Source organism: Mycteria americana, chromosome 4 (genome assembly GCF_035582795.1).
Source record: "Mycteria americana isolate JAX WOST 10 ecotype Jacksonville Zoo and Gardens chromosome 4, USCA_MyAme_1.0, whole genome shotgun sequence".
Lineage (NCBI taxonomy): Eukaryota > Metazoa > Chordata > Aves > Ciconiiformes > Ciconiidae > Mycteria > Mycteria americana.
This window is the reverse complement of record NC_134368.1, coordinates 52,246,788-52,270,012: the sequence shown is the minus strand read 5'-3', so window position 1 is coordinate 52,270,012 and position 23,225 is coordinate 52,246,788.

The window sequence follows — 23,225 nt, the reverse complement described above, 5'->3', positions numbered from 1 at the left end:
ACAGTTTTTGGCTTATGTAGACTACCTATGTAGTTGATGTATGTGGGTTGATGTATATGTGATCCTGCCATTTTACGGACCCATGTCTAAGCCCAGTGCACAATCTCCAGTCATCTGCGACAGGGTGCTGTGGCAGAGATTGGAGCTGGTATGTTAAAGAACTAGGGGCATAGTTCCCTAAATATGCTTGGGAAGGTCACTTCAGGGCTGAAGCAAAAAAAAAAACAAAAGCTCTAGATAGTGGTTTTACTTTGGTGGAGTAGTTCAGCAGTTATCTGGCTTCCTTATCCAGATCAGTTTGTCCAGCATTTGTGTTTAGAGTTTAGCACAATCTGAAAAATGCTGTGTAAGTTACTGGAGAAATTCTCATAAGAGAAGGCAGATGCTCATTGATGCCTGATGCAAAATTAGCCTTAGCTAAGAAGAGGCCTTAGCTCTGAACAGTGCGTCTCAATGCAAGGAAGGGCAGGGCCAACCAGGGCGATGGGGGCTGCGTGACAGGTTACATTATGAATGAGATATTTAGTCTCTTATTTGGTTGCCTTATCGAAGAGGCCAAGTGAGTGTTTTGTATACACCTTGGTGCATTGTTAGGAGCGATTGTAAGGATGTGGAAGCTATACCTATCTGTAAGCATTCTAGTAGATGGAAAAGGCAGCAGGAGGACTTTGAAGGCGGCCACTGAAGCAGGAATGGTGTTATTGCAGAGAAATGGTTGGGTACACTCCACCAACATTTCTGATCAACCTAGGAGGTAATTGATGGGGAAGTCGGTTAGGCTGGCAGTTTGGACATCACGCGCACCACAGACTGAATCAGAGGAGCCAAACTGGGACACTCTGGTTTCACATACAGATAACAGGAAGAGCTCGGTCCCTGCCACATGGCTCAGAGAACTTGCATGAGCTGCCACCTCCCCTGCTGAGCGGGCAACTGACCTGGCACGTGTAAGGGTAGCACAAGTGTCCCACAAGTGAGAGCTATCTGACAGGCAGTGTTAGAAACTGGCTTGCCCTGTATTTGTATCCAAAATGTACATATGTACGCATGTACTTCAGTTAGGACTGCACATTAACACAGCCAAAAATGGCTTCCTCCTCCACACCATGTCCCTCATTTCTTTTAACCTATTGAGCCCTTCAGGTCAGGGTTGTCTCACACATTTGCCAGCTGGGGGTTATTGTAACACAGATTAGAATAACTACTCAGGGTTGTGCTGACGGGTGCTGTTGATTCTTGAAATCTTGCCGTGATGCCCGAACCAAGTTTTTATTTCCTTTCATCAAAAATACCTCTTTCCATTCTGAGAGCAAGGCAAGGCTGATCATTATTATTATGCTGTAATGGAGTGATAAAACCCAGTGACACACATGAAGCAGCTGTCACAGCTTCTCTCAGCCAGCCCATCAGCCCCGTCTATTTCTTTACGACAGTTTTAATGACAGTGCCGTGCTGATGTCAGGGACAGGAAGGGCTGCAGGAGGGGCAGAGCATCACGTAGTTTGTCCCGTTGCCCAAGGCGACTGAGTATGCACAGACCTTTGCAAGCTGTATGGAAAGACATTATTTTCATGGCCCTTGTCTTGCTTAATTATCACTTCAGCAAGATAATTTCATTTCTTTTTTCCCCCCATCCCTGCCTATTCTTTATAAAGATCTCTCTTGGAGTAGAAAAGGTCAACTATGGAAAAAGCCATAGCAGAAACCAATGCTAAATAAAGGTTAAGTGATTTGATTTGACTCCTGTATAAACAGCAATTGTGTTTTCTTCTTTGTGATTTATTAATGAGGGAACTGACAGAGATGTCCATTTTTAGATTCTGTGAAAGATTTCATTATAATGGGTTCTTGAGACTTTTTCTTTGCTTGAATAAGCCTGATACTTGACAGAAGGACTGCCCCATGGCTGTAGAATGCCTCTGTTTTGCTTATGGAGCTCCATACAGCTTTCATCCACGTGAACAATATGTATATCCAGAAAGGTACATGATGCAGAGTCAAACAGGCCACCTCTTGAAGTCAGTAAGCAAAATGTTAATCCAGCCAAAGTGGTCAGCAACTTTTAAAGATGTAAGCTCTGCACTTGCTGGAAGAGGACATAAAAAATTGCTTTATCTCTGTTCTCTGTCATCTGATAAATGCGAATTTTTACAATGGCCCATATCCCCCACTTGATTCCTAGGAGTGACTGCAGCTACTCTAGACCTAAACTGACATGGGTTAGAAAGAACGTACACTTAAGGGGCTAGTAGGTAAAAATAGGAAGGAACTCTACCTGATGTTCTGAAAGCACAGAGAGACGCCCTAGGAAAAATAAAGCTAAAGTTTATGTGCTGAACCCTTTAGGCCTTCTGTTACTTGTTTTTTGCCTAATATACCTCCATCTTCCAGCCACTCAGCATGTGAAGTTGTAAGACTTGAGGCCCTTGCATCTCCCTATGTGTGTTTAATGACACGATACTTACACCGGCTGCCGTATCGCCTTCCTTTTGGTCTATCGAACTGAACAGTATGGAGCTCAGATGGTCTGCCTCTGCTCCAAAATGTCTGCAAGATAAAGCCTCTTGGATAAAGGTGATATAAAATAATAACACAAACAAGAAGCACAGGGGGTTGGAGGGCAAAGGCTTGCAGAAACAGAGTAGGGTTAAAGGGAGATTTAAGGTGTAAGACTGGAGGAGTAAGGCAGTATCATTTCAGTTGCAACAGGCTGAATATTGTTGATGAGTACCAGAAAGCCAGACAGTTTTCACAACAGGCTTTTGCCTTTTCCTGTCCATTTGTATGCAACGCATCACACGTTCAAGCTTGTGGAGAAAGTGACCTTACACAAGGGAAAGCGAGAGTGAGCCCAACCACTGTGCTGCTCCAGGGCAGCCAATCCACAGCCGATGCCTGGTTGCTAAATTAAGCAACAGGCCAGGGTCGGAAGCAGACATGGACTCAAGGCTTCATAAATCAAATTTCCCTGCAGCAATAGAAGCTTACAGGGAAAAAGCAAACAGTGCTCTTGCAAACCCATTCATGCATTTCCAGATTGGGCCTTTTTTTTTTTTTCTTTTGGCCATTTCTGAACAGTTCAGAGCTATTAGTAAATAAATGTTGCAACGGATTTTTACTACATGATAATAGAGCACTTATATTATTACTGAAATATTTACTGAAACTAAACAGTATTATGTGTGCAAAACCCAAATCTCATCTGCAGGAAAACTGAAACAGAAGCAGTATGAATGTTGGATCGTAATTATCCCTAATTGCAAAAGCTTTGAACTAAAAAAGAATTGAATCCTTCCACTTGCTGGGCTTGATTTAGCACTTCATTAGTCAGATTCTGCACCAGCTACAGAGCTGCTTTGGAATTCAGCTGGAGTAGCACAGCAGTGAATAATGGGCATGCTGTACAGATGTACTGCTTGTGGAATGGGAGATTTTAGAGCTTCTAAGGTTAACTTCTAGAGGGCTGCCAACCAGGCGTCACCTGAAGTTCCTCTCAAGGGAAGAATCTGAAAGTTTTCACTTTTGTGGGTAAAATTTGAATGGTATGTTCAAGCTATCAAGTTGTTCTGCAGGGATGCTAGACCCGCTTGAAGGCTCAGCTGGAAAAGCTTTGGTGAATCCTGTAAAGACACTTTCCTTTCAGCGACAGTCCAAAGAAAAGTAGGCAGGGTCCTGGAGCCATCTGCCTGGTTTCTGCAGGAACCTCCCCACTTTGCCTGGTCAACTGCTCTGTGACATATTGTGGTATTGCCTATGTGGCAACAGAGAATGAGGTTTCATTGGTAAAGCCTTGTGCAAATATGGAATAAGGAACATCGTATGCCAAATGAGTTTACAGTATCCATCACAAGTTATTCTCTTGTGTGGGACCACTCGGCCTCACCAGGACAATCTGTTTTTCTAGGGCCACTGTTTTCACATATTTTCACATGAAAATATTTCTTTAATCTTTTGCACCTTGAAAAAGCCACCCTTCCTCTTGAATTAAACCTTGTATGATGTCTTATTGTAAGAAGGGCATGTTTTTATTTATAGAAACTGAAAGGCCCACTTCTTGTTTCTGAAGCAGAACTGAGAAACAATTGGTTTTCACATCAGCGTTGAAAAGAGAAGTGGTAGAGAGGCACTGGGACCTTATCCATGACTTAGGTACAGTTCCACAACAGCTTAGGCCAAGTCTATGATCTGGGGCTTTCACTCCTCTTCCCACCCTTCACTTGAGGCGGTGGGGGGTCCCTACACACTTGCGACGAGACAGAGAGCTGGTATAGCTAAAATTAATAATTTGGAGAGTGATCGTTTTTGCCTGGGTTAGCCCTCTGTTCCAGCTCATGGTGGAGGCAGGTGAGTGTTTACGCTGGCCTGGGGAGGGGCAGGCGTGTGCAGCGGGGGGGAGGAGGCAGGCAGGACCGGGGCCAGTGCAAACTGCCCTGAAACTACACTCCCGCATGTCCTTCTGGCAGCCCCCAAGCACAGACTGTGTCTGTGGCCCCTCTGCTGAAGGATGAGGCCAAATGTCATGGAGCAAACTCCATCGCATCTTAAAAATTCTGGTATCCTCCACAACAGGATGACTGCATGCAAAGTGCTGCTGGGCATGGACCTGGAGCAGCCTACCTGCCGGCCAGCCATGCACAGGAATTGCTTGGGAGAGTGCTAGCCAGCACTGATAAAAGCGTGAAATACTTGAGGGCACGGTGTTCTGGGGGAGGTTCTGGTCTAGCAGGTTACATCAGCATGCCCCCTCGACCCCCCAGGAGCTTGAACTTTACTAGATCAACATTAATTCTCCAGAAAAACCATAGTCTAGCTGCATGCCCTGTATTGTATGAGCCCTCTGGGTTGCAAGAGGATCGGAAAATCCATATAAAGGGAGAAAACCAACTTAGGTAACTGCCTTTTTTTCCCTGTTGAATTCCCTCTGCACCTTTATTTTATGTGTCTGAAATGGCTGCCTTGCTCCTGCATCATACAGGCAGGGAAAAGTCCTGGAGGAGGCTGGGCTAAGTCTGAGCTCAGTGGCTATGGAAAGCAAGCATATTGCTATCCTCTGTGGAAACACAATTAAAACGAGTCAGTAAACAGCACATACAGCACAAGAAAAAAATCCCCACACTGCTGACTTATACGGAAAAGCAACGTGTTGATTACTCTACAAACACACTACATCTCTTTTGTATGAGAGGCTTGAAATTAACTCATTTATCTCCATTCACTTCACAATTTTCTTTAACTTCTGATGAGTCAGTAAGTTAAAGCTGGCCCATCAGGGTTCAGCACACGCGAGAGGCTATTTGACAGAAGTGCCCATGTACATGTTTCCAACTTGCTTTCCCACGTACAGATATGACACTTTCTCAAAAGAAATAATTGACTGTGTAGAGAAGGCCTCACTAGGAACATGTTGGGATGCTCAGTACTGTCCAGAAGATTAAACATTTGAAAACTGTATGTGCTCTAATGTTGTTGTGAGACATTTCTAATGGATGGGTTTTTTTCAGAGGGTGCGGTGCTGAGTTTTTTTATCAGGGACTCAGTTCTGCTCCTTCTGGAATATTACAAAACTCCCAGTGAGTTTCAGAGAAGGAGATGACTTTGTCTTATCTCTCCCTAGCATGGGATGCATCTTCTTACATCTTCTTTTCCCTTGAATAGTCTTCCCTTGCACAAGGCTAGCCTCTGCCAAGCAGTTGAAAAACTTCCAAAAAATTTGAACTTCAACTTTGGCCAATGTTTCAAAGGGCAGTATATCTAGCCTAATTCTGTAAAGACTCATTTATCTTCCAGGAGCATCCCTAATGTCAGAGACATCTCAGTCTGTAGTGTTAAAGGTGCCAAATCCTTCACAGTCACTTTGACTGAGTTTAGGTCATCTGTGCCATTTTCTTTGAAAAACGACGTACAATGTGACTCAAGGCACTCCATGAAACGTCTAGCCCCTGGACCCGCTCCTGACCCTGCCTTCACCCAGTAGAAAACCAGGTCCAAGTGTTTTTAAACCAGAAATGAGCAGAAGCACGTGCTCAGAACTGATGTCTAGGAGTTAGAACGGCTGCAAAAGGTGGGGGCCGCGTCGCTCTGGGGTGCAGAGCTGTGGCAGGCCCACCCCAGTACCCTGCAACAGGGGGAGCATTTTCACAGCTGTGCACAGGATGCAGGGGTGCACCCAGGTCTGGAGGGGCAGAAACGGCAGGGCCACCCAGAACACACCTGCAGCCTGTGAGAGGCATGACCAAGCAGGGAGGAGGCACCCCGGGCTCCCGGTTTTGGAGAGCAAGACGCTGTTTGGGGGGGCTGTGTGCATCCTGAGGGAGAAGCCTCCCCAGCTGAGGGAGAAGCCAAGTCTTTCTGAGAGAGGCTGGCTTTGCAGAGGAAGCCCAGCCAGGAGGAACTGACTTGGCCCAGTTATACGTACCCAAGGGTAAAGGGTATGTATGTCAAGACCCTTGTCAGCTAACAAAAGTCCTGATCAACACTGTGGTGCCCGTTAATGGAGGTCATACAGCAGCACGGGGCAAACGGGCAAGCACACAGCGTGCCAGTTCCCCTGTGCCCTGCCACTGCCATGGCTCACATCCGCGGTGTGGAGGGGACTGCCTCTGGAGGTGGCATGGGTAATCCGTGCAGTTGTGCAATACAAATGAACACAGGAGGGAATATTGCTTTCATTTCTCTAGCCTCTTCTCATCAATCTTGGTAAATAAATAGGTTTTTCTCTTCAGTCCACTTTTCTCTTAACTTAAGTAAATGAGACTAAAAAGAGTCTGCCTCTGACTGTGCTCAGCTGAACCTGAGTTGCTTCTTAGCAATGCCACTGAGATCAAAGAAGCATCGCCAACCATTAAGCTAGAGGGAGAGCACAATGGGATCCAGCTTTGATTACAGTTTTTAATAAAAAGCCTCAAACTCTTTGAGGGATTCTTTAATGATATCGAGATGTTATTTTTTCTTCTATTCCCCACCCCTATTACAAGAGAACCATTCAGTGCATTGGTGATATCCAATTTATTCTTCTAGTTGTGAGTGATATCCTCCGTTAGCAGTATAAATTGCACCCGTTGCCCTTGGCAGAATTCTCAACAACTCTCCTGCTGCCTATTAAAGCAGTTTCATAAATAGACACACTTCATTAATATACACTTTTTAGAAGACTAATTGAATTTTTCCAATATATCCCTCAGCAGCCATTGAATTATTTAGCTAGTGGTGGATGTGTGCAAGCTCATGGGCAGTGATGCTGAAGAGTCACCAGTGGCTAAGGGAAAGTACAGGACGTGCTCTGCTGATGTGTTGGTTGAGATGCTTCAGAAGGCCACGCTCCTGAGAAAGCAGGCAAAATAGGAAGTTCTTGTCACCATCATCTTGCTGTGGCAGTGATGCTTGCTTGTGGGTCAAAAGACTTGTCAAAATCATCTGATGAGAATACATTGGGATAGAGAAAGGAAAACCTAGGCTGAGAAAGGAAGGAACAGCAATGGACTCTATGTTCAAAACCTTGCATAGCATCCTGGGGAGAAGAAGATCTTCTGCAAAAGGCATAGATTGCACTGTGACCTTCGATAGAGATCTTAACAACCGAAGACTTCCTTGGAAGTATTCTGCAATGATGATAAATTCACTATCCACTTCAGACACAGGTAATTAGTACAACTAGAAGTAAATACAGAGAATCAATGCAGGAGGAGAAAAGGGGACCAGGAAAGAGTGAGGAAAAACCCCAGCACTCAAGACAGGGACTGAGTTCAAAGATAAGCAATATAATCACTCTTGCTACATTAAAACTAGCATAGACAAATGCTAAGTCTGACAGGAATTAATTAAGAAGTTCATGCCACAGTCTTGTTATCACTAGCAGAAAAGAGCCACATTGACAATTGCACAAGGACTCTTAGCATGATCCAATATGGAGTCCCAACAAATGTTTGCAAGGAACTCATAAATGGACTTGTGACTTTTCCTGGTGCAGGTAAAGCAGGAATTAACTTCTCCTCTATCTTTTTCCACCTCCCCATCTGTCTATTCCACTCCTGTGCTGCAGGTTACTGTGTTCAGAATGAAGTCAACACAAAGAAATGTGTCCTTTAATCCCTCAGGCTTCAGAGATTTTTATTAAAATCACAATAAAGACAGCTTTAAGCATCACATACTTTGCTCCCTCAGACTTGGGGATGGCAATGCCTGTTGGGAAGGACGGGTCACAGGAAGAAGTAACTTTCAATCTCTCAACGAGGATTTCCAGGACCCATTGAGAAAATCTCCCAGCAGCCTACCATTTATTCTAGGGCAAAGAATTCAGCTTGCTGAAAAAAACGAAGGGTTGAGTCAGATGTACAGATTCAGAAGTAAGTTTTATCCATGTGTGACTATTTCATACTGCTCTTCAGCTAAGATCAATAGATTTTTAACATTTTTTCCTCTTGACAGTATGAATTCTTTGTATGTATATGCATAATAGCAATTGTTAATGTGTACAGGGAGGTAATTCTACTGCCATTAGTACCAATAGCAAGCTCATTCATCTTAGTGGAAATAAATCCTGTTAAGTCTTACTTAAAAAGAAGGTTTGCCAATACTGACTGTCTTCAATAATTATTAAAGTTGCTGTTTATCTTTGTCTGTGTTAAAGGTTGATGCTGTGCTGACCTCAAAAGAAGTTACACAGGGGCAGAGTTTCTTCCAGAGGACCTGCAAAGGATGAGGCTTTATTACCAACTGTATTGTCGAAATGGCTGTACACCATGTGTTACATGCTGCCTTTGTGTCCACCAGCACAATCCACTTAAAGACTAGTCACAACCAAATTTCCTACTCTGAAGAGAGTTCACAGGCTGCTTTTCCAATGAGCAATGTGACCCTTTCCAAAGAAGAGCAGGAATAATGTGGAGTAACTGCATGCTCCTACAAAACTGGGGACATGCCAGTGGAAAAAAAATCTCTGTGGTGACTCTTGAAACAGGGTATTGGTGTCTCCTGGGAGCAGGGTACTTCTGCATATACATGCAGGTTAAAAGGAATTAGAGCAAATCTGCAATGACTACAGCTGCAAATAACATTTACCAAATACAAATCAATTTTTCAATTACGCTGAAGATATTATCTCAGCAAAGAATTCACTATCTTAAAAGATTCTGTTTTGAATAGTAAGCCATTCTCTAGTAAATTTAAATGGCCACAAGCCTCTCAAACATCATGACGTTCTGTGGCGAATATGGGTTGTAAGGTAGTTACGTCAGAGTCAAGTGAACAATAGCAGAGTCTTACCCATCCTTTGCAATCTGGCAGTTAATATACTATAGATTTATGGAGATGACTATAGTTTGACTTACATCTCTCATATACATAAGGTTACCTCACAGCTGAGTTTTTCTGTATGAGTCCTTTAACTACAAGAACGTTTCCCAGAGAGCAATGCAGTAAATTTTTTGGTTGGGAACTGAGCAGGTGATAAGAATGTCAAGTGATATTTATGCTTTTTTTCCCCTGTAACGAGTAAAAGTGATTTATACTTAGGCAAAGAGCTGATATAAAAAGACCCCTATAAATTTAAAATGTTTGTTATCCCTGTGACATAAAAACACACTGTTTTGCTGGAAGTAAGGAACATGCTTTCTCTGTGTATTCCGAAGAGGCAACACCAAGAGAGAGTTAAAATTTACAGTTGTTTTTGAAAACCCAGAAATCTTTCTTTCTGACTGGACTTCCATGTGTCTTCCCTTCCTAGGATCCAGCCTGGCTCCCGTCACTGCCTCATCCTCCTGCTCTTTACAGCTCTCAACACCCAGCAAAAGGAGGGGCAGTTTCATGACTGCTTGAAGTTGCAGCCACCTGCTTCATCTCTCAGGGCTTTTTGCAGCAACCAGGGAGCCGCTGCATCTGGCAGTGCTGCCCTCTGAGTCCCCAGGATGCCCACTTAACCCAGAGCTTTCAGCTTCAGCCCGTGATGGCAGCTTTATGGCTGCTGAGGATTGCTGTGTCTTACCGGACTGTTTAGATCAGCTTTAAGGCTTTCTCTATTGCTAAAGGCAGATTCTTATCCATTATAAATTGCTCGAGATTCATTGATTTCAGTTTACTAATAATGATTGCTTCTCACAGGATTACCAGTTGGCCTCACTTTGATCAAGACGCTGGCTCAGAGCACTCTGGCAGAAAAATGGGTACAATTCTCTCATTTAAACCCAACACGGTTATATGTGGGGGACTGAGCATTAAAAAAAATGGGGAAGTTCAGCTCCTTTGAAGCAACCAGTCACACAGCGTTAGGAGTGAGGCATGCAAAACCATAGCCTAGAAGGTTATATTTCTCTCTGTGTTTGTTCGTGTATATAACCACAGAAAGCATTGGCCATAATGGCTGAGAGCTTTGCAGTTTTTCATCTATGATATGGAAGCAGTAGAGGAAAGAGGATTTTTATTTGCCTTATTCTCTCGCTACTTTGGCATCCTATTCAGTGACCACATCCAGGATCTCACGCCAACTGAATCTGATGATGAGCAGGAAGGCAGGACTAGTCCCAGGCCTCCAGTTTTGGAGTCATCCCATCAGGATGCCATCACAGCAGAGAAAAAGTGGCAGCTGACTCATTTAGCGCAAATAGGGAAAAGATAGGAGAGGGAAAGGTGCCATCACATGAGGGCTGAGGTCATTCCCAATGGGAGCATAGGGAAACGTGATCCGGTGGAGACTCATAAGGGCAAGACCTGTCTGTGTGTTTAATAGCAGGGTAGAGTAAATAGAGGATTTTGTGGCTATTCTAGAGGTAGGAGACTGGGAGGAATTGGCAACTGGATTGCCACTGGGCTGCCCAGAGGGTTTTGCCAGCTGGGAAACAGTTCTGTGCTATTTGACAAGGGAACACGGTGTCAATATGTAACCCTTAATACGCAGCAGCTGCTTCTTCAGAGCACAGCCGGAAAGCTTTTGCCATGCATGCTCTGCTGTCTGGGCAAATGGGTGATTTCCCTTTGCAAATCCCCAAGGCAATAAGGCTGCCAACAGAGCTGCTGTTACGGGAATCTGAAAAAGATTTTCCCAATATAAAACCCAAACCACACCACTCTTGTAGTACTTTGCTTTTAACATTTCTATCTCCTGGGAGACTGGAAATTAGCACCTTAGGTCCGTGTTCAGAGAAAGCTGGCTGAAGAAGCATCACAGGTAGGGAGATCGGTCACCCTTTCACAGGGAGAATGGGGAAAAACAAGCTGCTCTGGTGGGACGCGTGAGGTCCACGGCCTGAGTTGGCTGGCTTCTCCCACGTGTGCCTGGTGGGCAGCAATGTTAAAGCCCAAGAGAATCTGTCAAACCTTCTTATCCATTAAAAAAGTACCATTTTGTATATGAAGCAGGTTTCAGGTAGTTTCTATGGCCAAATATCAAACCTGCAGGTTTTGTAAACCATTGACTGACAATATGGCTACCACTGATTTTTCTGCCTCTTGTTGTTTCACGCGACACTAGCTCTGAAAAAGCAAACCTAGACTGAGTCCTCTCTGTCAGCTCTGGTGATCGCAGTACTCAGGTACATCCTACTCTACTGCAAGCTTGGCAAAGAAGAAACAAACCTCTGAAACCCCAGCAGCCCTGTTTTACAGAGAGCTATCTCCTCTGCTCCCAATAGCTCCCGATTCTGTCATTCTTGAGCACCTGCCCTGTGCTTATGGATTTCTTTTTGCAACTGTCCTGTAAAGTAAAGAGAACCAAGGCCCTAAGGGTTTGACTAACATCATGAAGGAGGTCTGTGGTCACGCTCAAATGGATATAAAATAATGTCAGAATCCAGTGCCCCAACAACCACTGAACCATTCCTGTCTTTCTCATATTTGTAAAAAACAAATATTCTTTCCCTAAGCACTTGAGCAAGCCTTAGTCATTTGTTAGCCTAGAAAGGTTCATACCCAAAAGCACAATGAGACATTCAGAGTCCTCCAGCTCCAAAACACTCGCATTTCTCTGCCAATTGGGAATGTTCTGGTGATTAATTTGTAGACTGTAGTGAGGCCCGTAAGTGCATCTTTAACAAATTTGTTCTAAAATATTCAGCCTCTCAGATAGCCATCTAGGTCATTTGTTTCTATTTTACAGTTTTGTTTTTTTGGGGGGCTTGGGAAGGTTGGTTTTGGTTTGGTTTTGCTCTTAATGTGCTGGTGGTTTAGTGTTGTTGATGTTGTCGGCAAGTGCTATTTAATGCCTTTGGCTACACACGCAGCATTGATCTTAACACTCTTTGGCTAGACGTCGTAGTACTAAATATTCAGCTAAGAAGAATGGCAAATAACAACAGTAAGGGAGCAAATGAAAGGCAGATCCAGGCTTGTGGGTTCTAGACAGCGTATTCTCTAAAATATCATCTCTTTCTGGAATTTTGGGAGTTTTCACCACTATTAGTACCTAAGCACAATTGCAAGAATCATTCTTGACTAATCTCCACAATGCTTCCTGAGATCAATATAAAAAAATTCACGCATGGTGGGGTTTTTTTGTCAGTTACATCATAAGAATTAATATTTGTTGCCTTACTGTTACACCATGGGCAGAAAAAATGGAGTCATTTTGTCAGATGTAGTGCCTGACTTTATTTCACAGAGCCAACAGTGAAATGCTTTTTCTTCTTGTGCTGTTACCCAAAACATGCCTGAAATGCTCAGCTGATCTTCAGCAAGAAAATTGTCTTACCTCTGCTGTCTGAAGGAGAGAGATTTTAAGATATTTTTATGATTCTTACAACAGCTTTATCTGGTAAGCAACACTGTAAAGTGCATTTGCATTCATGGCCAGGTGAGAAAATTAACATCTGTTGAGAAAAGCTTCAATACTGTCTTCAAAAGAAGAGGTTAAAACATCTTCCCTAGTAGAAGATGCCTCATATTCTGCCAGTTCTAGAGGGAAAGGACAGAGGAGGTGACTGGACTCAGGCAGACAAATGACAGGTGGGGACAGAATTGGAAGAGGAGAGGTTACTTAATGTTGGCCTATGGAAGTGGGATGTTTTGTAATTTAGCCCTGACATGGGATAAAAAGGGGGTGCTACTGTGAGCATCTCATTTTGACTTGTCTTGAATGTTTTGACATGTCTTGCATCCTAGAGAGAAGTGGCTCGCTTTCTCTTTTTTTTGTTGTTCCTCCAGTCTCATCACAGCAGTATTTAAACTGAACTTTGATGGAAAGGAAAAATTCCACAGCACACGTCAAACGTCACAGCTCACGTTTCACCCAGTATAGGGGTAGTCCCAGTCCTAGGAAGTGTAGGAAGGCACACTGCTGGATTGCAGTGTAGCTTTGCAAATTGGCCCAAATGCACGTTCATTCCTTCATTCATTCACTCATTCCTAATGCTACTTCACCAACACATTCTTAGGTAACGAAGACTGCAAGTCCCAAAGTGACACTGAGCATGAGGCCTCCTTAGCTCTGTGTAGCGATGTGGAGTCCAGCACATGTGGTCAAAGCCAAGGATGTGTGGTTGTGGCTACCGGTAATGTACACCTGTTGAGTATATGTTCTTGACGGTGAATTCTGGAGGAATATACTGAAAAGAAGAAATAACAAGTCTTGGTGGTTTTTAAATTAACAGCCTTCTAGAGCTGAGCTAAACTCACAGACCATCAGTTTCTGAGTTCAGAATGCTCCTAATTAATCAAAGCTTCTGTCATAACGCAATGTGACATTAAATTCTCATTAGATGTAGATGCAAAAATGGCTTATTTTTTTCCATGCTGAACACTATTCAAATATGTTATCAGTAGGCAAGATAATATAAAATGATTAGAATTAGTTTCAGCTATTTCTCCCTGTGCCTTTTCCCTGGTTAACAGGAGTCTGAAGATTTTTCAGCTCAAAGACAAGATCAAGCTCTTCTGAAATTATTTTAAGGGATGTTGGCTTCAAAAGGACAGTAAAACATTTGTTCATCTGCCATCTGTGACTTATTCCATTATTTTTGCCTTGTCCACTGAAATCAGTAAGAAATCACTTAGAAACTTCAGTGTCAGCTGTGTTGAACTCAAAGACAATTTTGACAATTGTATGGTACCCATACAATTCCTTAGAAATGACAGGAAAATGTCTTCTTGCTCTGCAACTGTGAGACAGGTATCTTCCAAATCTACCCCTGAATCACTGAACTTGACTAGCTCATGTTCTGGAGGGATGTCCCACACTTCAGATGAAAAAACATCTTTAAAGAACATGCAGGCCAAGCACCTTATGATAACCATGCTGCTATTCCTAATGCTGTTCACCAACAGCCAAAATGAACATGGTTTTTGGTAGAACCTGCATGGGAAACAGTGGTGGTCTGTACTGCAGAAAGGCCATCTCAAAATGCTTTCCATGGGTTCACAGGTCATAAAAATGCTGAAATCATACAGAATGGGCCCTGTACATATCCCAGATGGATCAGTGCGGTCCTGGATTGAATGAGTCATGTCCTTGAGGTTAGTGACAGAGTTTGGATGGTCCCTGTAGCAAGGAAGGGGCAGTAACCAAGGAACAGTGAAGAATCACCCTAGCAGAAAGAGTTACAAGGACAAAGAGGGAGGAAGAAACTCCCAGGAAAACCTTGTCCGTTTGAATGAAACCGAGCCAGTGTGAGCTCTGTGGTGAACCCTGTTCTGGAGGAGCCCACGGGAAGGTGCAGCACGGCCATTCGGGCAGCTCTCTGAACAGGGCTGGCTGAGCCTGCAGATGAAGGTGTCCAGTGTGAATGGACTGAGCTGTTTACAGCATGCGTGAAAGCTTAAATGCAAAATAATCCTGAGAAACAAAAGACAGGGCCTGACCTACTTTAAATGGAGGAACTGTAAAATCAGTTGATTTGATCAAGCGGAGATAGTTACTTCTGCGGTAAGAAAAGGAGCAAAAAAGGCAAAAAAAGCTTTTTGACAAGATCAAGCTCAGCTTCTAGAAACAGCTACGCTGAACACTACTGAGCTACAACTAAGCTTTTTTAGCCAAAGATTTTGTTTCTATTTATTCAGAGAAATAGAGCAGTTATTACCTGTTTCTGATACCAGTAATGTTATTAGACCCATGGCTGGGCAAGAGATGTAATAGATGCATGAAAAGGCCAAAAAACTGGAGAGATTTGACTCCTTATTTTAGATAAAACAACATAATAAATAGATGACTGATAGATAGATGATGATGATAGATACAACACAAAGAATGGCCAAGAGAAAGTAAATCAGATTTTTTTTTATATAGAATTCGGGAATAATGGGTGCACAGGCAAATTTAAAGATGATAACCAGGAATGTTGCTTCACAATGCACAGTTGCATCACAGACACTTGAGACCATATGTCAGTAGGACTCTGGTGAAAATTAGTGAATACATGCAGGAAACAGAAACACCTGATTTTTTATTTTATCAGCTGCCTGGAATGAATATAAGACTTTCTGTTCTAATGCAGTACTGATGTGTTTAGAGATTAATATTGACAGGTGATTTCATTCCAGTTTTTTTATTTTATCTTCTTGGGCATCTGGTTCTAGACTGACCTATGGTACATGTAGTTATTCGTGGTTTTATTATATTATTTCTATTTAAACAAGAGCCTCTGCTCCTCTTCAATTCTTTTCTCATCTCCACTCTCTACTGTTCACGATACTTATTCTCCATGCTTACACCTATCCATCATTTATCTACTCACCTTGCAACACCTATTACATCTGCTTTTCATCTCGCCTGTTGTATGAATCAGCATAAAAATCCATGTTGTAGGGAAGGCAACGGTGAGCCATAAACAGCCTTGGTAGTGGTCCAGGGAATGATTCTTTTGGTCGCATGAGGAGAAGTTCCCGTCTTGTGCGACGCCATGTGAAAGGATGAAAGTAGCTGCGGTAGCCCTGCCAAAGGATGTTCCCCTCTAGAATAACACTTTACAGAGCCAAGAAAGTAGGTAGAACTAGACTTGCAATTGGAACAAACAGGTTCTTAAACTCAGTGCAAATGTACAAGCTGTAGAGTGGTCCCACATCACAGAACTGTATTGGGAGAATATTTCATTTACATTCAGCTTCAGCACTCACAACTGCTCCTTAAAAGAATCCCTGGCTGATTTTCTTTTTTCCTGAAATTCTAAAAATATCAAAGACTTTTGATATCTACAGTCAATATAATTTAAGTAGAGACAGGGCTCTGAATCCAGAGACCCCATGTGTCTGATACTGCATTAGCTTAATTTATTGTTCACAGTAGGCAGTGGCTGTCTGAGCAGATAGGCTTTCCAGTTGCATTATCTGACATCATTACAGTTGAATATGCGCCAGAATACCATGTGGTGAGTACGTAATAAATCAGCTCATTATGTCTATAATCATTATGATTATGTGTTGTTCCAGATCTCAGTTTTGTTGACATAAAAGGAGGTAAACAGTATAAATTACTGACTCATCAAATGGTTTGTTTTAATTTGTTGAGAAGGCAGAAGGTTATTTTTTTGTGTGGCCTGTTTCACATTTAGAATCACAGTAATGAATATATAGAATATATGTGAAATGGACATAGCCGAATCTGAAATTAATCATACACAAATGTAATACATAGACACTAAGGGTGAAAATATAAGTGTCACAACACATTGACCAAAAGCTTCCCATCATACCAAAGGAATCACAGAATCACAGACTACTAAGGGTTGGAAGGGACTTCTGGAGGTCATCTGGTCCAACCCTTCTGCTCAAGCAGGGCCACCTAAAGCAGGCTGCCGGGGATCACGTCCAGATGGCTTTTGAATACCTCCAAGGGTGGAGACTCCACAGCCTCCCTGGGCAACTGTGCCAGTGCTTGGTCACCATCACAGCAAAGCTGCCTTCCAGCTGTCCCCAGCATGTACCAGTGCCTGTGGTTATTCCTCCCCAGGCGCAGGGCTTTGCACTTCCCCTTGCTGAAATGCTTGAGGTTCCTGTCAGCCCATTTCTCCAGCTTGTCAAAGTCCCTCTGGATGGCAGCATGACCCTCTGGTGTATCAGCCACTCCTCCCAGTTTTGTGTCATCAGCAAAGTTGCTGAGGGTGCGCTCTGCCCCATCATCCAGATCATGAATGAGGATGTTTAACAGTACTGACCCAGTCTTCACCCCTGGGGTATACCACTAGTGACTGGCCTGCAACTAGACTTCATGACAGTGATCACTACCCTTGGGACATGGCTGTTCAGCCACTTTTCAATCCACCTCACTGTCCGCTCATCCAGCCCATAAGTCATCAGCTTCTCTATGAGGATCTTAGGGGAGTCAGTGTCAAAAGCCTTCCTGAAGTCTAGGTAGACAATAACCACTGCTCTCTCCTCATCTACCAAGCCAGTCATCTCACCATAGAAGTTTATCAAGTTGGTCAAGCACGACTTCCCCTTGGTGAAGACATGTTGACTACTCCTGATGACTTTCTGATCCTTCATGTGCCTGGAAACAGTTTCCAGGATTAGCTGCTCCATCACCTTCCAAGGATGGAGGTGAGGCTGACTGGCCTGGGCCCTTCTTCCTGCCCTTCTTGAAGATAGGAGTGACATTTGTTTTCCTCCAGTCTTCAGGTACTTCTCCCAGTCGCCATGATTATTTGAAGATAATTGAGAGTGGCCTTGCAATGACATCAGCCAGCTCCCCTAGCAGTTGTAGGTCCATCCCATCAGGACCCATGGACTTGTGTATGTCCAGTCTGCTTATTCTCCAACCTGATCCTCATCCACCAATGCTATGTCTTCCTTGCTCCAGACTTCCCCTAGTCTCTGGGACCTGGGATTTCTGAAGGATGATCTTGCTAGTAAAGACTGAGGTGAAGGTGGCATTCTTACAGACTTTTCCATGTCCTGTGTAACCAGGTCCCCCATCTCATTCAGCAATGGGCCCACATTTTCCTAGTCTTCCTTTTGTTATCTATGTACCCATAGAAGCCCTTCTTGTTTTCTTTGACATTCTTAGCCAGATTCAATTCCCGTTGGGCTTTAGCTTTCTTAACTTCACCCCTGGATGTTCTGACAATGTATCTGTATTCCTCTCAGGTTACCTGTCCTTGCTTCCCCCCTCTGTATGCTTCCTTTTTGTGACTGAGTTTGGCCAGGAGTTCCTTGTTCATCCATGCAGGCCTCCTGGCATTTTGCCTGAATTCCTCCTCATTGGGATGGACCACTTTTGAGTTTGGAGGAGGTGATGCTTGAATACTAACTAGCTTTCTTGGGCCCCTCTTCCCTCCAGGGCTTTATCGCATGGGACTCTAGCAACCAGATCGTTAAAGATGCTCTCCTGAAGTCCAGGGCTGTGAGCTTGCTTTTTACCCTCCTCCTTCCCTTCAAGATCCCAAACTCCACCATCTCATTGTCACTGCAGCCAAGGCTGCCTTCCACCTTCACATCCCCAGTGAGCCCCTCCTCGTTGGTGAGTATGAGGTCCAGTGAGCACTTCTCCTTCTTGGCTGAAGAAGTTGATGTACTCCAAGAACCTCCAGGATTGCCTATGCCCTGCTGTGTCGTCCTTCCTGTATATATTGGGGTGGTTGAAGTTCCCCATGAGGACCTTCACGGCACAGTCAGAAGCAAAAACTGTTAAGAGGTGCATGGTGAGGGCCAAAGACATTTTCACAATGCTGTAGAAAATCACATCTTCATATATTTTCAACTGAAATTTGACATAGCTGCTTGAGGTATAGCAACTAGCATATGGATTCATAGCGGTTTAGAACCACTGTGAAACGGAAAAATACACCAAATTCGGAGTTCACTCCCAATGGCATATTATTTGTTCCATGCAGTTTTCTTTATATTCCTTTTTTTTTTTTTTTTTTTTTGTAAATACCATAATGTTTAAGGGAAACATTCTTAAAGGAAATATGACCAACAGAACCTGTTCTTTCTAGCCATAAACTGTGTTATCAGTCCCAGTCTAATGAGCCAGGAGTGTTATTACTGCGGCTGAACAGCGCATCCATTTGTGAGATGCCCAGTACAGCCCATTAGGTATGTGAGAGGCAAAGGGAGAGGGAGATGCTGTGTAACATGTGGCATGAATATTTGCTCTGCTCTGTTGGTTATACAGAAAGTGCATGATCACAAAACACACGCACCACGTCACCTCGCGTATGGTTTTCTTCCTTGATACATTTGTCTCTAATGGCACAGCTGCTGACGGCTCATACCAGAGGACTCGTACCTTTTTTGGCTCAGCTCCCAGTCCAAAATGAACGTGTTCAGCCAGTCATTCGCTTGATTTTTGCATTAATGGGAAAAAAAGGTGTAAGTGCCTTGACAAAACTATAAATGTTAAATGATTGCAGTCAGAAGTTTGCTCTTCATTGCTCTGTTCAGCTCTGTCTTCAGATAGAGTTTTGCCTGGGGAAAGTTTTGCTTTTATTTACTTTTTTGAAGTACTCGTAACTCCTTTTTCTAAAGAAGACATGAAAGATGCTGCATAAAAAAAGGCTTCTACAGAATTTAGATTTGGTATCAATGTCATCAAAACTGAAAATATTTTGAGAAATATGGTAGAAGCAGTGCAATAAACAACAGGCCTAATCCACACCAACATAAATTTGCGTATCGCTACTAAGGTAAATGAAACTACGGTAGTTTAGGCCAACTACACATCTTCTCAACATGTTATACCAGTTCTCATTCTAAAAAGTCATGAGCTCTATTTTTTTCAGCTACAGTAGAGAACTTTCTTTTAGCCAGATGGTGATACAGTTTAAACATGAGATTTTAAAACATTCTACAAGAGTCTTCAAAGGCTCTGTAGATGTGTGGTTGTCATTTCTGATGATTAATTGTATTCTGGCAGCTCCTAGAAAATCTAGGCTGCTGTTGCCCTGAGCTCTGGCCTACCATATATCAAAAGATAATCCTTCTACAGGTAAATTTATGCTTTCACCCTGGTCAATACTAGCAAGTTAAAAAGGTTTAATACTTTATTATTCTCGATATTATTGAGACCTATGCACACATTTAATTTTAAGCCTGTTCCATTGACTTTACTAAGTGCTAAGCACGGTGCTTAAAGCTAAACAACCGTCGCTGTGCTGTCCTCAGTATGAATGCTTTTCTGCATTAAGACCCACAAAAAGTTAACATAAAATAAATGTATATAGCTGGAGATTAAAGCAGACAAGAGGGTGGGGGAAAATAGTAGTAAATTGGCCATGACTCACATGTGATTAAGCAAATGAGTTAAAAACTCAGATAAATAAAACAGAATAATCTAAATATCTGGTTTGCATTGATACGGTGGCACATTGATATGTTGAGATATGATGACTTCTTCAGCCTATCAGGGCAGCAGCTAGTGACAGGGTTTAGAAAATGGGTTAGAGGTCTTTAATACCAATATTGGATGATGTACCAAATGAAACCGTTCTATGGTAGGCTGTGGTTCAGGGAAGAGAAAAGGATGTAGGGGAAAAAACATGTACATGAGAAGAGTTCATAAGTAAAGTGGCCATGCCCTGAGTGCATGTGTGCACTTCATCACCTTAACCAATTTCTACAATGATCTGAGTCTCTTTGATGCCTCTTCTCAGCTTTCCTAGGTCATCATCACATTCGGAAACAAAAGCATCCATGCCCTACTGGGCATGGGGAAGAGATTATTAGTTGGGCTGTATTTCAGTCATATTACTGTGTTCATTCCTCTTGGATTTCCTTGTCCATCAGGCAATAATAAGTAGACCCAGCACTCAGCCATGACTGCTGAGAGCAGCATGGGGATTCTCAGTAACGCTGGACAGACAGAAGGAAATGTTTACCCAAACTTGGCAGGAAAACATTCAGGCACTGGGTTTGAAATGCATGGGCATGGAGGGGCTTGGAGCAAACAAAGCTCCCAACCCCTCTCTTTTTCGCCTCAGAATTACAGATGCTCCTTTCCAGCAGGTGCTGGGACTGATGCCTCCACATGCTCTGAAGGTGCTTCATAACCCTAAAATAGGAAGGGCACAAGAGCCCATAGAAAAGCTTCCCAGCCTTTCCAGCTGAATGTATATGACTCATTGCTGTGACTTTCAAGGCTGGATGGTCAACCACCTCTCTTACATGCCTTTGAAAATCCTACCATGTTTCCACTTCAATTAATCTCAGAGTTGGTTTCCAAAGAAGAGGAAAGTATTAGCTATAAATACTAAACCAGCTGAAATTCCTTGCTTTGCAAATGCTTTCAGAGCCAAATAAGGGCTGCCTGGAGACAAGCCTGATTCTCACCTTTCTGTGGCAGGTTATTTCTTCCTGGGCAGGGAAGGTTGCTGTCGAAGGGAAGAGCGTTAATATTTTTCGATGACTTGGAAATGAGGAGAAATATGCAGAAAGGAAAAGATGGCAGTGGGGTGTTAAAGCTACATTGAAGGACACAAGAAGCTTGGCCAGCTTGCAGAATTAATTGAGTTAATTGGTTAACTGAATGCCAAGACTGTGATTTTACTATCTCAGGCTAATGGGGGTATTATTAACAGAAAGGGGTTTTCCTAAGAATACAGATAAGGAATCTTACATTTAGGAAAGTTTAGGAAAGTTTAGGAAAACTACACTAATTGCAACTGTCTCTTGCTGAGCAACCCCTGAGGTCCCTTGAAGCCCTTGTAGCAGCAAGGTCTCCAGTGCCTACGGCTACCTCTTCATGAAAGTACAATTGCGGACAAAAGGAAATTGCATCATCCAGCCTTTCTTCTTCTTTAACAAAAAAGGGGAAGTTTCACTGTAGTAATGTTAATGGCAGCAGGATTAATTCTAGGAAGTTTGGCAATGTTTCTTTAAAAATAGGTCATTTAGCAGAATAATGAAGGGGAGTTGAACACTGACTCTGTTTCCCAACCTGATCCTTGTATTCCTGACCCAGACATGACCAGGGGGAGGGCAGAGCTCTGTACAGCCCTCCAGAGCACCAAAAAAAGTAGCAAGATTGTAAAGAGAATGAAGTAAAGAAGAGCTACCGGCAACCCCTGCCTGCACTACCGCTGTAAATCTTTTCCTGACAAAGTTTGATCCTCTCTCCACTCTCCCCCCTCCAGTGAGGTTCCCTCGTGTTTGGGAGTACTTCAGTGTATTGCCGATTTGATTTTGGCACATGTGAAAAAGTGGTTCTTGTTGGTGAATATTGAAAATATATCTTAAATTTTCCGTGGTTAAGTAACTGTCAGAAAGCCACATTCGGGAATGGCTATTACATAAATATGTGCTGATCTTAGTGGCCACCGTTGGGGAAGAAATTACGTATGCCACGGTAGGAAATGTAAGACGTTTTTCATGATCACTTAACCCATGAGTCAAAGAGATTTAGGATCGATAACTGAGCCTGAGGGTGTTTTGCAGAGCCGTGAATAAAACATGGCTCCATTCATATGGATCAAGGGAATATGATTCATTGATATTTACAACAATTAGAGATAAAAATTATTTTCTTAGGTCCTCTAGTTAACTGTTCTTCCCCCCCCCAGTGTTTTCCATATTGCAACAGTTCTTGCAGCTTGTCCCCTAGTTTTGGAAATCCTTCTCCTATTTATCCATAAAGGAAGGTAGAAGAGTTAAAATCTTCCCGGTTGAAAACCTGTACTTGACTTGAATCTCCGCGCACTGCAGAACCATTTCCTGTGATTGCAGCAGCAAGAGATAAAATTCCACATTGGTGGAAATAAGCCGAAATTAGATCCAAGATTTCCAGACAATTACGAGTCCTAACCCCAAGTGTCTTTTGCTGCTAATATTTTTGCTTGGATCTATTTTTTTGCAGGCAAACAGGGCAGCGCTTCGTACAGGAAGCCACATTTGCCTATCAAAACCAGCAATCCAAACTGAAAGCGTGACAAGAGCTGCTCCGCATTTGCATACACTGCAATTCCACATGCAAATTTGTACAACTCCGCAAGCAAACGGCTCGTTAGGTGCCTCGCTAGCTATCTGTAGGCACGCTTCCTCGGCTGACACATGCAGGACTACGCAAAGGTGCACGGAATTAGTGGATTTGGGATGTGCAGTTCTAGCCCTTCTGCCGCGAAGCAGCTTAGCGCGTAGTTTTGTTTTAGGAGCTGGAAAGGACCGGCTGGCAGAGGAGGCAATGCAGAGCAAGCTCCGGCGCACCGTCGGGGCTCGGGCACCGCTGCCGAGCTCTCCCGGGGGTCTGCGGAGGGGCCCGAGGGCCCCCTGCTCAGCCCCCTGCGCCTGACGGAGGGCGGCAGCCTCCGGCTCCCGGGCTGCGAACGCCAGGAGAGGCCTGGGCTGGGGTGGGCGTGAGCGGGAAATGCCGCCCTGCA